At 40.3% G+C, this 18,298-nt stretch overlaps 1 pseudogene; it reads right to left on the bottom strand.

Moving 5' to 3' along the window:
• The window catches only part of LOC147723960 (uncharacterized), a 48,973-nt pseudogene extending 48,246 nt beyond the window's left edge, over nt 1-727 (bottom strand).
• Nucleotides 728-18,298: the final 17,571 nt, after the last annotated feature.

Below are 18,298 nucleotides of genomic sequence, written 5' to 3' on the forward strand. Positions count from 1 at the left end.
GTAGGTGTAATAGTGAGGGAAGAATAGAGCAGGAGTAAATAAAAGAGAAAGACTGATGGCAAAATGGGAAAGGAGATGCAGAGTAAATGCAAAAGAGATAAAGGCAAAAATGCAAAATTGAAATGGAAGTCAAGAGAGTGAAATGTATGTATGTTGCATGTGCTAGCTTAGTATGTAAGCATTTGCTGCCGGGACCTGTAAAGAAGGTGGGGATGAATATATAGGGTGAGGGCAGAAGAGTGAGGATGCAGGAGAGAGAAGGAGAGCAAAAGAAAAAGTCGGAGAAAAGGAGAGAAGAATAATGCGAGAGTGAAAGAAAGGACATTGAATGTAAAATTGTGAAGGAGATGCAGAGTAAATGCAGAAGAGAGACATAAGGAAAGGCAAGAAAGAAATTGAAAGGGAAGGCAGGAAATAAAGAGATCTATGTATATTGCGTGTGGTAAAGGAGTCAAAGCATTCCCTACAGGGACCTGTAAAAAAAGGGTTTGTTATAAGTTTTCCTTCTCTGTTGACTACAACTTTACCAGTGGCGCTCTTGTACAAAAGCATAAGATGTGCTTTATGAGCGAAATTTTGTGTATAAGTATACAGCAAAGAATGCTCAGTACAAACAGCAATTATTAAAAAAAGAAATGTATTAAGTAAAATAAATAAAGTATTAACATACCGTGTTTATATAACGAATTTCAAATTGTGTAGTCGATGGGTCAGTTGCAACAAACGTGTACTTTTTTACCCTACAAAACAAAAATAGCATTAGCAAAATATTATGAGTGCAGGCAAAAAAAGCAGTGATTTTGTCATTCAAACTATGCAAATTGAATCTTAGCTAAAGCTTTGCGTATTAGCGATTAATGCGTTCTAATGTAATAGTATGGCAATTATTTGCGTCACATTACTGGTTTGTATGTGCCTTTAAAAATATCGAAATCCGCGCATGCACGTAGTGAAAATAAAAGAAGGAATGTTGTCAGTGTTTTATTTAATTTCTCGCATCGTGCAAAGCAGTTTGGGAACTAAAGTTGTAACTGAACATATATATATATATATATATATATATATATATATATATATATATATATATATATATATATATATATATATATATATATATGTGTGAAAGATTAGTCTTACCTAAATCACTGAAATGGATTAACAAAAAACATGGTGAAATTGACCAAATGATACAATACAATTGAATTGTAAAGTGATACGTATTCTTACTGTAAATTAGTTTCACAGAAAGGCATACTTACATGCGCAAACATTTTCATCCTAAATGCACAGTTTGAAAACATTTATATCGTAAATGTACCTATTGGCGATGTACAAAAAAGAACTCAAAGGCATTAAACAAAAACATGGGTAAATTGGACAAATGTATATGCAAGACAATTTAAATGTAAAGCGATACGTATTATTACTGATTTGTTTGCGCGTATAAAAACTGAAAAATGTGCTCGTAATACCGCTGCTCAAAAGAACAGATTACTTTCACAGAAAAGCCTGAACTTACATGCGCAAACATTTTCATCCTAAATGCAGTTTGCCCGTGTATAACTTTGCACTGAAAGTCGTCGTGTCTCACCTTATCCTAACTGTTCTTTATGCTCTCAGTAAATGTAACGGGCCTTCATGCTCTGACTAAATCTAGTGTTGCGACAAACACATGCTTGTGCTCATCTAACTCTCAGCCCTACGATTTGAGCATATTAAATAAAAAAGGGGACAAATTACTTTCACAGAAAGGGCTAAACTTACATGCGCAAACATTTTCCTCCTTTATGCAGTTTGCCGATGTATAACTTTGCACTGTAAGTCGTCGTGTCTCACCTTATCCTAACTGTTCTTTATGCTCTCAGTAAATGTAACGGGCCTTCATGCAATGACTAAATTTAGTGTTGCGACAAACACATGCTTGTGCTCATCTAACTCTCAGCCCTACGATTTGAGCATATGAAATAAAATCTGGCATCGCACAAACAAGGCATCCAAAATGTACATAATGACGAATTGCATCAGCCCTACGATTTGAGCATATTAAATAAAAAAGGGGACAAATTACTTTCACAGAAAGGGCTAAACTTACATGCGCAAACATTTTCCTCCTTTATGCAGTTTGCCGATGTATAACTTTGCAGTGAAAGTCGTCGTGTCTCACCTTATCCTAACTGTTCTTTATGCTCTCAGTAAATGTAACGAGCCTTCATGCAATGACTAAATTTAGTGTTTCGACAAACACATGCTTGTGCTCATCTAACTCTCAGCCCTACGATTTGAGCATATGAAATAAAATCTGGCTTCGCACAAACAAGGCATCCAAAATGTACATAATGACGAATTGCATTAAACAGCAAGGCCTTACAAAGTAAGCATGTGTTCGAATTTTCAAAGGCCATGAATAAAGTAGACATGCACAAACATTTAAATCGTAAACCTACCTACCTTTTTCTCCTAAATGCAGTTTTCCGATGTATAACTTTGCACTGAAACTCGTCGGTCTCACCTTATCCTAACTGTTCTTAATGCTCTCAGTACAAAATCGGGGACAAATGACTTTCACAGAAAGGCCGAAACTTACATGCGCAAACATTTCCCTCCTAAATGCAGTTTGCCGATGTATAACTTTGCACTGAAAGTCGTCGTGTCTCACCTTATCCTAACTGTTCTTTATGCTCTCAGTAAATGTAACGGGCCTTCATGCTCTAACTAAATCTAGTGTTGCGACAAACACATGCTTGTACTCATCTAACTGTCAGCCCTACGATTTGAGCATATTAACTAAAAAAGGGGACAAATTACTTTCACAGAAAGGGCTAAACCTACATGCGCAAACATTTTCCTCCTAAATGCAGTTTGCCGATGTATAACTTAGCCCTAAAAGTCGTCGTGTCTCACCTTATCCTAACTGTTCTTTATGCTCTCAGTAAATGTAACGGGCCTTCATGCTCTGACTAAATCGAGTGTTGCGACAAACACATGCTTGTGTTCAGTTAACTCTCAGCTCTACAATTTGAGCATATGAAATAAAATCTGGTATCGCACAAACAAGGCATCCAAAATGTACATAATGGCGAATTAGAATAAACAGAGGTCCTTACAATGTAAGCATTTGTTTGAATTTGAAAACTTCATGAATAAAGGAGACATGCGACAACATTTATATCGTAAATGTACCTATTGGCGATGTACCAAAAAGAACTCAAACGCATTAAACAAAAACATGGTGAAATTGGACAAACGTATAGGCAACACAATGTAATTCTAAAGTGATTCATATTATTACTGCTTTGTTTGCGCGTGTAAAACTGAAAATTGTGGTCGTAATACCGCTGCTCAAAAGGACAAATTAATTTCACAGACAGGAAGGAACTTACAGTTTATATCGAAAGGCTCCAGTCCGCTGTCTCGAAGTATACCTCCTAAGATCGGTCGAGAAATCGAGAGGCTCCAGTCCACTGTCACGAAGTATACCTTCTGAGCTCGCTCGAAGAAATGTTTCTTTCCGTGGCTGTAGTCCTTTACATACTGTGGAAGACAAAAAAAACGCAGTTAGTTCATTAAATAACAAAAGACTTGCAAAGTTTGTTGTTAAGAACATGTAGGTGAGATGTTCTTTAGGATGTTGCTGTCTCGACATATGTAAATTGCCGATAGGAGGCTGTCTGGCCGAATGAAAAGGTCGTGGATGCTGTGACTCGTTAGAGTACTTAGTGGCTATGTGCGACTTTTGCCGATCTTGAATATCAAAGCTTAGTGGTAGACGAGTTGGCGCCACGCTGCCTGCAAATACAAAAAAGAAGTGCTGGTGAATATCATTTTGTTAAAGTAGAAAATCACGATAGCTCTTTGCAATAATTCCCTACACAGAAAGCACACGATATAAAATAACTATTAAAGTAAGCATAATAGAATTACGACACCACGCCGCCGACAGATTCCTGCAAATAAAGGAAAAGAAATGAAGTTAGAAATTACTTTTGAAACGTAAAAAAAGCACTCCGGGTATTTGAAAGTGACAGTAATTGTTTAGTTACAAAACACATTTCTTACCTGCAAGTCGTCACGCCACGGATGAGACCCGACACGGAAATACTAGAGAGAACAGGCCAAAAAAGAAACATCAGAAGAACATAAACGAAATAGCCCGAACACCTGTTACGTTAAATCTACAACACGTGTAAAAAAAAACAAATTCCATTTGAATCTATCTACACCGAGTCGCACTAAGACATGACCTCAACTCTTACCTTAAAGTCGTTCGTCCACGGGGAAGGAAACACGACACGTCACGGCAGGCTACACGGAAACACTAGAGAGAACAGCCCAAAAAAGAAACATTAAATGAATATAAACAAAAAAGGCTGAACACCTGTAAAAGAAATACTAATTACATTACAATTTAAATCGCGTACCTGAAATCCCTTGGACCAAGGAGACGGAGACAGACAGCCAAAGATCCCATGACAAAATGACGACCGGAAATCGTTCCCACGCCGCCACCGTTCAATTCCTGCAAAGAAAGGAAGATACATAAAGTCAAAAATACCTTTTCCATGTTAAAAAACTCCCGGGCATTGAAAAGGGACAGTCATTTGTTACAAAACACAACATGGCTTACCTGCAAGTCGTCACGCCACGAATGAAACCCTACACAAAAACACAAGAGAGAACAGTCCCAAAAAAGAAATACATTACAATATAAACAAAACAAGCTGAACACATAAAAGAAATTACAATGAAATAAAAAAGTAAATTACACAACACACCATCGCTTACGTGCAAGTCGTCACGCCATGGAGGAGACCCGACACGGAAACATTCGAGAGAACAGGCGCAAAATATATAAAAGCAATAGGCACAACACTTGTAAACAAAAAAAGTATTACATGAAAATGTAAATTGCGTACCCGACACAAAACACAATATTACAAAACACACCATCGCTTACCTGCAAGTCGTCACGCCACGAAGGAAACCCGACACAGAAACATTAGAGAGAACAGGCCCCAAAAATAAATATACATTACAATATAAACCAAAAAGACAGAATACATATAAAACAAATTACAATTACATACAAATTTAAATCGAGTACCTGAAATCCATCGTCCCACGAAGCCAGACACCGAGCGCAAAATGGCGACCGGAAACCGCGACCACGCCCAGATCCCGGGACCACGCAGCGACGGCGAAAAAAACCTGGAAAAGAAGTGAGAAATTAATTCTAAAAAAAGCTTTACAAAGTTACAAAAAGTCACAGTCATTAAAAAGAGACAGTCATTTAATAATTACAACACACACCATCGCTTACCTGCAAGTCGTCACGCCACGAAGGAGACCCGACCCAGAAACATTAGAGAGAACAGGCCCCAAAAATAAATATACATTACAATCTAAACCAAAAAGACAGAATACATATAAAACAAATTACAATTACATACAAATTTAAATCGCGTACCTGAAATCCATCGTCCCACGAAGCCAGACACCTAGCGCAAAATGGCGACCAGAAACCGCGACCACGCCCAGATCCCCGGACCACGCAGCGACGCAAAAAAAAACCTGCAAAAGAAGTGAGATAAATTAATTGTAAAAAAAGCTTTACAAAGTTACAAAAAGTCACAGTCATTAAAAAGAGACAGTCATTTATTAATTACAACACACACCATCGCTTACCTGCAAGTCGTCACGCCACGAAGGAGACCCGACACAGAAACATTAGAGAGAACAGTCCCCAAAAATAAATATACATTACAATATAAACAAAAAAGACAGAATACATATAAAACAAATTACAATTACATACAAATTTAAATCGCGTACCTGAAATCCATCGTCCCACGAAGCCAGACACCAAGCGCAAAATGGCGACCGGAAACCGCGACCACGCCCAGATCCCGGGACCACGCAGCGACGTTAAAAAATACCTGCAAAAAAAGTTAGATAAATTAATTCGAAAAAACGCTTTTCAAAGTTACAAAAACTCACAGTCATTGAAAAGAGACAGTCATTTATAAATTATAAAACACACCATCACTTACCTGCAAGTCGTCACGTCACGAAGGAGACCCGACACGGAAACATTCGAGAGAACAGGCGCAAAATATAAATACATTACAATAAAAAAAGAATAGGCTGAACACATAAAAGAAATTACATCCACATAAAAATGTAAATTAAAAAACACCCCATCGCTTACCTGCAAGTCGTCACGTCACGAAGGAAACCCGACACGGAAACATTCGAGAAAACAGGCCCCAAAAATAAATACATTACAATATAAACCAAAAAGACAGAATACATATAAAACAAATTACAATTACATACAAATTTAAATCGCGTACCTGAAATCCATCGTCCCACGAAGCCAGACACCGAGCGCAAAATGGCGACCGGAAACCGCGACCACGCCCAGATCCCGGGACCACGCAGCGACGCAAAAAAAACCTGCAACGAAAGTGAGATAAATTAATTTCTAAAATAAGTATGACATAAAAATCTAAATTGGGTACAACAGGCGCAAAATATAAATACATTACAATAAAAAAAGAATAGGCTGAACACATAAAAGAAATTACATCGACATAAAAATGTAAATTAAAAAACACCCCATCGCTTACCTGCAAGTCGTCACGTCACGAAGGAAACCCGACACGGAAACATTCGAGAAAACAGGCCCCAAAAATAAATACATTACAATATAAACAAAAAAAGACAGAATACATATAAAACAAATTACAATTACATACAAATTTAAATCGCGTACCTGAAATCCATCGTCCCACGAAGCCAGACACCTAGCGCAAAATGGCGACCGGAAACCGCGACCACGCCCAGATCCCGGGACCACGCAGCGACGCAAAAAAAAACCTGCAAAAGAAGTGAGATAAATTAATTGTAAAAAAAGCTTTACAAAGTTACAAAAAGTCACAGTCATTAAAAAGAGACAGTCATTTATTAATTACAACACACACCATCGCTTACCTGCAAGTCGTCACGCCACGAAGGAGACCCGACACAGAAACATTAGAGAGAACAGTCCCCAAAAATAAATATACATTACAATATAAACCAAAAAGACAGAATACATATAAAACAAATTACAATTACATACAAATTTAAATCGCGTACCTGAAATCCATCGTCCCACGAAGCCAGACACCGAGCGCAAAATGGCGACCGGAAACCGCGACCACGCCCAGATCCCGGGACCACGCAGCGACGCAAAAAAAAACCTGCAAAAGAAGTGAGATAAATTAATTGTAAAAAAAGCTTTACAAAGTTACAAAAAGTCACAGTCATTAAAAAGAGACAGTCATTTATTAATTACAACACACACCATCGCTTACCTGCAAGTCGTCACGCCACGAAGGAGACCCGACACAGAAACATTAGAGAGAACAGTCCCCAAAAATAAATATACATTACAATATAAACCAAAAAGACAGAATACATATAAAACAAATTACAATTACATACAAATTTAAATCGCGTACCTGAAATCCATCGTCCCACGAAGCCAGACACCGAGCGCAAAATGGCGACCGGAAACCGCGACCACGCCCAGATCCCGGGACCACGCAGCGACGTTAAAAAATACCTGCAAAAAAAGTTAGATAAATTAATTCGAAAAAACGCTTTTCAAAGTTACAAAAACTCACAGTCATTGAAAAGAGACAGTCATTTATAAATTATAAAACACACCATCGCTTACCTGCAAGTCGTCACGTCACGAAGGAGACCCGACACGGAAACATTCGAGAGAACAGGCGCAAAATATAAATACATTACAATAAAAAAAGAATAGGCTGAACACATAAAAGAAATTACATCCACATAAAAATGTAAATTAAAAAACACCCCATCGCTTACCTGCAAGTCGTCACGTCACGAAGGAAACCCGACACGGAAACATTCGAGAAAACAGGCCCCAAAAATAAATACATTACAATATAAACCAAAAAGACAGAATACATATAAAACAAATTACAATTACATACAAATTTAAATCGCGTACCTGAAATCCATCGTCCCACGAAGCCAGACACCGAGCGCAAAATGGCGACCGGAAACCGCGACCACGCCCAGATCCCGGGACCACGCAGCGACGCAAAAAAAAACCTGCAAAAGAAGTGAGATAAATTAATTGTAAAAAAAGCTTTACAAAGTTACAAAAAGTCACAGTCATTAAAAAGAGACAGTCATTTATTAATTACAACACACACCATCGCTTACCTGCAAGTCGTCACGCCACGAAGGAGACCCGACACAGAAACATTAGAGAGAACAGTCCCCAAAAATAAATATACATTACAATATAAACAAAAAAGACAGAATACATATAAAACAAATTACAATTACATACAAATTTAAATCGCGTACCTGAAATCCATCGTCCCACGAAGCCAGACACCGAGCGCAAAATGGCGACCGGAAACCGCGACCACGCCCAGATCCCGGGACCACGCAGCGACGCAAAAAAAACCTGCAACGAAAGTGAGATAAATTAATTTCTAAAATAAGTATGACATAAAAATCTAAATTGGGTACAACAGGCGCAAAATATAAATACATTACAATAAAAAAAGAATAGGCTGAACACATAAAAGAAATTACATCGACATAAAAATGTAAATTAAAAAACACCCCATCGCTTACCTGCAAGTCGTCACGTCACGAAGGAAAGCCGACACGGAAACATTCGAGAAAACAGGCCCCAAAAATAAATACATTACAATATAAACCAAAAAGACAGAATACATATAAAACAAATTACAATTACATACAAATTTAAATCGCGTACCTGAAATCCATCGTCCCACGAAGCCAGACACCGAGCGCAAAATGGCAACCGGAAACCGCGACCACGCCCAGATCCCGAGACCACGCTGCGACGGCGAAAAAAACCTGCAACGAAAGTGAGATAAATTAATTTCTAAAATAAGTATGACATAAAAATCTAAATTGGGTACCCGACACGAAAACACTATTAGAAAACACACCATCGCTTACCTGCAATTTGTTCCGCCACAGACATAGAAACCCGACACGTCACCAAAGGCAAGTCCCGGCAACCTGAAGAGAAAAAAAAAAACAAAAAATACGTGATTAAACATTTCGCATGGGGCATTCAAAAAATACAGTCATTTATATTACAAAAGAAAACATCGCTTACCTGCAAGAAATCCCTTGGAGCACGGAGACAGACAGCGAGCCAAGGATCCCGACCGGAAATTGTTCCCCCCACCGGGCCGTCACAAAATACCTGCAGAGAACAACAAAAAATACGTAATTAAACCCATCGCTTACCTGCAAGAAATCCCTTGGAGCACGGAGACGGAGACAGACAGCGAGCCAAGGATCCCGACCGGAAATTGTTCCCCCCACCGGGCCGTCGCAAAATACCTGCAGAGAACAAAAAAAAATACGTGATTAAACATTTCGGATGGGGCATTCAAAAAATACAGTCATTTATATTACAAAAGAAAACATCGCTTACCTGCAAGAAATCCCTTGGAGCACGGAGACAGACAGCGAGCCAAGGATCCCGACCGGAAATTGTTCCCCCCACCGGGCCGTCGCAAAATACCTGCAGAGAACAAAAAAAAATACGTGATTAAACATTTCGGATGGGGCATTCAAAAAATACAGGCATTTATATTACAAAAGACACCATCGCTTACCTGCAATTTGTTCCGCCACAGACATAGAAACCCGACACGTCACCAAAGCCAAGTCCCGGCAACCTGAAGAGAAAAAACAAAAAAAAAAAATACGTGATTAAACATTTCGGATGGGGCATTCAAAAAATACAGTCATTTATAGTACAAAAGAAAACATCGCTTACCTGCAAGAAATCCCTTGGAGCACGGAGACGGAGACAGACAGCGAGCCAAGGATCCCGACCGGAAATTGTTCCCCCCACCGGGCCGTCGCAAAATACCTGCAGAGAACAACAAAAAATACGTAATTAAACCCATCGCTTACCTGCAAGAAATCCCTTGGAGCACGAAGACGGAGACAGACAGCGAGCCAAGGATCCCGACCGGAAATTGTTCCCCCCACCGGGCCGTCGCAAAATACCTGCAGAGAACAAAAAAAAATACGTGATTAAACATTTCGGATGGGGCATTCAAAAAATACAGGCATTTATATTACAAAAGACACCATCGCTTACCTGCAATTTGTTCCGCCACAGACATAGAAACCCGACACGTCACCAAAGGCAAGTCCCGGCAACCTGAAGAGAAAAAACAAAATAAAAATACGTGATTAAACATTTCGGATGGGGCATTCAAAAAATACAGTCATTTAAAATACAAAAGAACACATCGCTTACCTGCAAGAAATACCTTGGAGCACGGAGACGGAGACAGACAGCGAGCCAAGGATCCCGACCGGAAATTGTTCCCCCCACCGGGCCGTCGCAAAATAGATGCAGAGAACACGCTTACCTGCAATTTGGACGGAGACAGACAGCGAGCCAAGGATCCCGACCGGAAATTGTTCCCCCCACCGGGCCGTCGCAAAATAGATGCAGAGAACACGCTTACCTGCAATTTGGACGAAGACAAACAGCGAGCCAAGGATCCCGACCGGAAATTGTTCCCCCCAGCGGGCCGTCGCAAAGTACCTGCTGAGAACAAAAAAAAATACGTGATTAAACATTCCGGATGGGGCATTCAAAAAAAATACAGTCATTTATATTACAAAAGACATCATCGCTTACCTGCAATTTGTTCCGCCACAGACAAAGAAACCCGACACTTCAGCAAACGCAGGTCCCGGCAATGCCGGACCAGACTCGGGGGCGTTCCCGGCGTCGCGTGACGTGGCAAAAGCCAAAGAATGTCAGGAACGCCCCCGTGTCTGGTCCGGCATTGACGGACAGGCCCCTCGTCCAATGGCAAGGCTCCGTTTACGGAGCCAGCCAATCAACGACGAGGGCCGACCCAAAGCACCCTACAATTCTCAACAGGATTTCGCCTGCGCGAAAAAGCTGCGCAGAGCGCAGCTTTCGCTAGGCAAAACCTAAAAAGCAGACACGCCAGAAACTACAGCTGTCTCATCCTGGAGGTTAATCTCAGTGCACTGGAATTGAAATAAACACTTAAAATTGTGTGCTCAAAAACGATTTCATCTTTCAAAGAATTCATCACACAGAGCCAGCTGCCCAGCAAGTATTGGAACATCATTATGCCTTCCATGAGGAGAGAAATCTATAATAACCAGGTCAGGGCAACCTTAAAATACATCAGTGCAATTCAAAAACTATACACGGACGGAGTAAATGTCCAGTGAAGGGTACTAGGAATACATGTTAATAACCCACCCTCTAGGTTGACCCAAGCAGACAGTGTACAGAGAATAAATTCCACAATCTTCCAATACGAATATATCAACTGTCCAGGTTCTTTGCAAAATAATGTAAAGTTGGTGAAGAAAGTGAAATGTGTCCAAACACTCTAGGGGGAGATTTACGAAGATTTTATGCTGTGTTTGCGTCACAAAAGTGATGCAAATTGGCGCAAAATCTTCTTTTTTCCAATTAACTTTCCAGCGCTAAACTTGTTTACCATTGGAAATAATGGAAAAGTAATGTGAAGCAGCGCATGGCGCTGCTTTACTTTAATTAGTGCCATAGAGGCATGCCAAGGGTGGAGCATGGGCCTTTTTGTGCAACCACATAAGGTTTCTCATGCTAAACTCAATCTATCTATACTAATATAATAAAGAGAGAACCCAAACCTTTGAGGCGGGTAATCTCAGAAACAACAGTACCAATCACAACACCCAATACAGCGTTGGAAAGGGTGGTTGCAGCAGAAGGAAATAGGCTATGCAGACATCCACCATATACATTTAAAAGGTAAAAGAACTGTGCCAGCAAAGTAGCCCCTTGTGGGCGTGTCTGCGTTGTGCTGTCGGCGTGTACTGGGGGTGTGGCAAGCGCTGGGGGCTTGCCCTTCATGCCATGTCTCATATCGTGTGCTGTGGGCGTGTGCTGGGGGCGTGGGCGTGTGCGGGCGCGGGATTACGGGGAAAAAAAACGAGCATTGTGCCCAATATTTCATTGCTTTTCCTTCCCAGGTTCTGTACATTCCAGCTCTGGGTGTCCACCCTGCTCCCTTTAAATACCCCTGCACCCCATAATCATAACCCACCCTTACTCCTCAAAATACCCCAACACCCTTAAACACTAACCCATCTTAACCCTATAAATATACCCTGTACCACAAAACCCCAAACTATCCCTAAACACTAAAAATACCCCTGTACCCCAAAACCCAAACCTAGTCCTGAACCCTATAAATACCCCTGTACCTCAAAACCCAAACCTACCCCTGAACCCTAAAAATACCCCAGTACCCCATAACCCAAACCTAGCGCTGAACCCTAAAAATACCCCTGTACTTCAAAACCCATACCTATCCCTAAACCCTAAAACTACCCTTGTACCCCATAACCCAAAACTATATCTGAACCCTTAAAATACCCAAACACCCCAAAACATATACCTCAGTACCCCAAAACATATACCCCTATACCCATACTTACCTTATCCAAACCTTAAAAAAAACATGCTTTTACCATTCATGCATTTACAACGAATTTCGTAAAAGCATATAAAATGTAATGCCATGCGTTATAATGGCATTGCGGAGTCATGGTACTTTCGTAATGAAAGTAAGCGGAGTGATGGTATGCGGAAAGAAAGTTGCGGAATAATGGGTGTTAACCCTCCCCCGGTGAGTACATTGGTGGCACGGCGGCCCACATCTCCAGGAACATACTCATATTTTTTCACCACCGATTTGAAAAATGCACAGGTCTCTCTCATTGATGGCCAGCACCAACATAAACTTTTAGACACACCTCCCGCCACAAGTTCTAGAATTGCGAACTTTAGAGCTGGGGAGCTACGTTCGAATCTCAGCATCAGCTCAACATCCTGTGATTCCAGGCAAATCGTTTTGTCTCCCCGTGCCTACCACAAATGAATGTGTTCTTCTGTAATGTAAATTGTGCTCATGCTATGTTGTCGATTTCGCGCTATATAATATTGCAAGGAAAAATAAAGTAGGGAAACTCGAGTTCACACACTACTGAACGCGCACTCTTAAGTGCATCAGCAGTGCACTGTGAATCGGAGCGTTTCACAGGCCTGTCACAGATAAGAAATGCTATCAAAACAAAATCCTACAAAACAATATACTACTGGCCGGCAGCAATTCATACCCGGACAACGCCGGGACGGGCTGCTAGTTTACTAAGTAAAGTAGATTGAGTTTAGCGTGAGAAAACTGCGCCTTTTTAATGTAGGAGCAAGAAAAGAGAAAAGCTTTCATTTCTCCTTCCTTTTCCGACTTTGCATGCTTGCTGCACTGTACAGCACACATACAAAGAGGAAAAAGCTTTGCATCTTGTCTAGGCATGGTATTTTGTACAGAAAAGGTACCCTAGCTGTACAAAACCTATGCTAGACTCATACACACACCCTAGCACTATAGCGCTAGGGTGTGTGCGTGGCGCACGGAAGCTGTAATCAGCGCTAGCGCAAGGGAAAGGGGAGGAGAGAGCCATATCCGTGAAGATATGGCGCTTTCCTGCTCCCTCCCTGTCATGCAACGCAATGCAGCCTCGCAGGGGGCTGCGCTACGTTGCATGACTTTCCGGTAAATCTCCCCCTAGATGTCTATAAGACCAACCGCATTCCAAAATCTGCTGCAGCTTATTTTGCTACCATGTACTCCTCTTATTGTCAGCCGGGCAGCCACGCCCACTCCAAGTTCGACCATTTATAGTTATAGTTAAGGACTATGACATTGGTCCTCATCCATCAAGGACTGCCAATAGCATTCAGTCGAGCAAATATCTAGTTCCGGTTTTACCCATGCCAAATAATGATCAAAATAATGCAGGTTGTAGAAAATGTATTCAAGTTACACAAATTGTATTTAAAACTAGACGTGCACTACCCAAAAATTGCTTGTGTGCGTGGCACATTTGCTCCGTGTTAGATGTCTATGGATTTCAGAATGGTAAATCGGCCTGAGGCCCTCACCACGAATGGCCCAGGAATTGATGTGATATTTATCACACTTCATAAAATCCTACTTCGTTGATTCGGAATTTATTGGGTGTAAAAACACTACCCAATTATGAGTATTTGGAGAATAATGTGGGTTTTGGTGTGCTTCCGATAAATTTGGGGTATTTTTCCCACCAATAAATATCAGCAGCTATGACTTGTCGATATTTATCACAAAACATAGTATTGGGATGTGTCTGTTCGCACAGATTACTGCACATATCACAATTACCCGGGCCTCTTGTAATGAGTGCCTGAGTCGCAGCCCTAATCAGAATAAAGCAGGGTGTTTTCTAATTTTAACCTTTCAATGTCATGTGGCAAGGGATTAATCCAACCCCGGCCAAGGTCTTAGAAAATCATCAACAGATGCCTCACTGAATACCTCAATGATCACCCACTCCTCAACACCACTTACTCTGGTTTCAGACCCAACCACAGCATGGAAACTACCCTCATTTCCACAACGGATGACATATGCATGACTCTGGATGGAGGAGATTCAGCAGCCCTCATCCTCTTGGAATGCTCAGCAGCATTTGGCATCCAAGTGCACTCAGATAGATCTGCTCCTTCCTAAATGGAAGGACCCAGTCAGTCTTCTTTACACCGTACACAATGCCTGCAAAGCACACATACATCAATACCCTATGCACCTGCTATGCTCCAGCAAACGTGTAGGGACAACGGGCTAGCTCTAGTGGGAGAAATTATGAAGAGCAATATTTCAGATACTTTCTAACGCAGAAATACGACCTCCCTGTGAGACAGTTCCTACAGCATAGATCACTAACAGCACCACTCAAAGTCATGTGGAGGACAGGGGAAGTAGAACTGCCCATACACAAGGTGCTGGAACTGATTCAGTTAACAATACAAGAGCTGGGTCACTGTTATATCAACAGGGAGGGCAAGCCTGACTACAAGGAGATCATAGACTTGAAGGCGGTGGAGAGTGAGAGAACTCTACTGTATATGGAGGCTGAGAGAGGACTTGGTAGCAGCACTGGACACAACAGTCCTCGACTTTAGTGGGACAAAGATGGACAATGTTTCCCTTCATGTGAAACACACAAGAAGTGCTTGAACTACGAAACTGTAGGTGACATAGCTTGACCACAATGTGGGATTGATTTTGGAGCTTGCTGGTGGATGTGATTAGTTGAAAGTTATATGATAAGTGCAAAGTCCTTCCCAGAACAGGGGGGCACCAATATTAAGTTACAGGCGGTATTACAGGACCGATGAGGAGACCTGAATTAAAAGTAGATTTAGAAATCTAGCCAGAACTGGTCAAATGTATAGGATCCATTTCTACTGATGAAGTTAACTCAATGAATACTAATGATATTAAATGCATTACTTGTATATGAGCAATGTGACACCTGACAGATCATGCCACCTTTTCTTTGGCTGATATGTTTACAGAAAACCAATAAAGAATGTTTAAAAAAGCACACCACATCAGGTTATTACTTGCTCAAAGAGTTCCTCATGCTAATCTATTTCAATCCTATTTTGATACTAAAATATCAGCACTGAGCACATGCATTGACCCTGCAAGATGCTTGGTACTGCAGAAATAAAGAGGTACCTTTATGCCTAGCTGACTCTGTCAGGCTGAGTTGGGGAATGGCTGAGGATGGTTGGAGTCTCATTATTCATAGGTATCAAGGACCCCCTGAGAATTAGATACAGTAATTCCTAGGTCAGGGATAAAGCAACACATGAAATTTAACAACCTAAGCAATTGATTCCTAATAATCATAAAATAAATGACATAAGAGAGGAATTTTATAACCAAAGGTTCAGTAGCTAGAAATTTATGAACACAGTGAATAAAAAAAACCAATAATAAAAACTGGTTCCCCAATACAGTTAATAAAATCACATCAGAAATAATTAAATCAGCATTACAAAATACAATAAACAAAAATACAAAATTTAAAATTTAAAAAGTGGCACAAATTAATTCTCGACGCGCGTTTCGGTGACCAGCGCCTTCTTCTGGAGTAGCCATGTACTACCTACGAAGAAAAATAATAATATAAAATAGATACTATTTTACAAAATTGTTGATTGCAATATTAACATGTTCTAGCTAAAACAGAACAAAATAAGATGGCGTCACAATGGCATTAAGTGGCAATGACATTAATGTCCTTGAATAACTAGTAAACTGATTCAAGTGCATGAATTCTTAGAGTATTAATTACTTTCTAAGTATAGGGTTGTTTAGTTGTCGAAACTCTTTCACTTTTATGACAACTAAATGAGATTAGTCATGTATATATCAACTGTTTTTCGACATATCATTGTTGTGTATAAATGTATTGAATATGTGGTTGTAGTTATATGTACGATAAGACACAATTTATTTGTTGTTTCACTGTTTTTTGTACTTTTGTGGCATTTTGTGTAGTAGATGATGTGTTCTTTTTGCGATTAAAACCATAAATCCTAAAAAACATGAAATAAAAGGCAAAATTCACTGAGAAAGGTAAACATATTAATTTTTGTTTATCTTATTTCATATCAGGAATGTGTTTGAAGTGATTGGAGGCTTAGGTCATTTTTTCTCTTTTCGATAATAAGGCCCTACCTATCCTCTAACCCCTAGGGCCAAACCCCCCCCCTTTTTTTCAAAACAAGAATCCATCCAGCATTTAATTCAATTTGTGCAATCTTAATTTTGATGACGACCTAAAGTTACATAGGTCGAAACGCAGTCAACAGGAATCAGCGGATTTACAGCTCCTGACACTTAACATGATCGTGACAAATTGCCTTCTCCTGTATTCATGTTCTGTATCATTTTAAATCAATGCCCACTCACTGTTAGTTCACTTCTTCACATGTGCCGTTCACTTTTTTTCTTATTAGCACTATGTGTCCACCATATACTCTTTGCACATTTTCAGAGTAACATTAATACAGTCTCCAAGTTATCCTTGTTCCTATTTTGAAAATGCAAACCACAATACTCAAACTTTACAGTTTTCTATTATTTTTTTCTTTGAAATTCTTATACTTTTGTTAATGAGTTGTTGAGACATTGTTGCTTGTTACTAATCATATCCAGGTCTCAACTTGTTTCCTGTTGTTGATCATTATTGCAACTTCATTTTGGGTGCACTCTTGCTGCCTCAATGATGACTGAAAGCCAGAGGCGAACCATTTTTACAAGCAGCAGGAGTGTGAGGCGCATCATTCTGTGCATGATAATGGCCGGTTTACAGTGCCTTTCATGCCACCCACTCCTCTCCTCAGACTCGCAGCAGCCATTTTCTTTTTCCTGCAACACAGAGGATTCCTCTGGATTGCCCCATGATGGAGTTCTTCTGTGATGGTACTTTTGACCAATGTTTTTATCCACAAAGCCCACATATTTTTCCTTTTCTTTTTTTTCACGAAGAACAAATGACTTCTTGATATTTCTGACTGACTTTTCAAACCACTCTTTTTCAACTGCTATGATATCACCATTTTAGTACAAGGCCTCAGCATGTTTTCATTATCTCATTAACAGTTTGAGCCTTGCTGATATAATTACACCTTCATTTAATCTTTGTCACTACTTTTCTCCTGCATAGGGAGATTGAGAAAGCAGAAACCAGCTCGTAAACCATCAATCGCTTATCATCTCCACAGTACTTTATTGCACATATTCACCCAATGGCACATTTTACATCATTGGAAGGCATGCCTACCAGCGCTCCTAAACTCTACTCTGCTGTCAAGCCTCAGCAAGCAGAGTCTAAAAACGCCTTCAAAAAGATCCTCCCTCTCCTGATAATTCATCTTCCTCCATATCTTTGGATATTCTGTTTGTGGAAATAAGAGCCCTGCGCCCATTTGTGGAGTAGACTAATGTCAGGATACAGAACTTAGAAAGAATGGTCCTCCATTAAATCTCAACTTGTGGAAGCAGAGCAGAATTAGTGATCTTCAAGATAAACCTTCCAAGATTGCTGTCATGAAAGTGAAATTGTCTTACTGAAACAACATGCAGAAGATCTTAAAAACAGAAACGGACACAATAATCACTGCATTATTGGTGTCCCGGTGGATGTAGAAGGCAAATATCCTGTTTCCTTCTTCACCACTTTTCTGGCACAAATTCTTAGGGCCATATTTATGAAACTAGTGGCGCAGGGCAGCGCAGCAAATCATCTTGCTGCACTGCTGAGCATCACTGGG

This window comes from Lissotriton vulgaris, chromosome 4_1 (assembly GCF_964263255.1).
Source record: "Lissotriton vulgaris chromosome 4_1, aLisVul1.2, whole genome shotgun sequence".
In the NCBI taxonomy this organism is placed as follows: Eukaryota; Metazoa; Chordata; class Amphibia; order Caudata; family Salamandridae; genus Lissotriton; species Lissotriton vulgaris.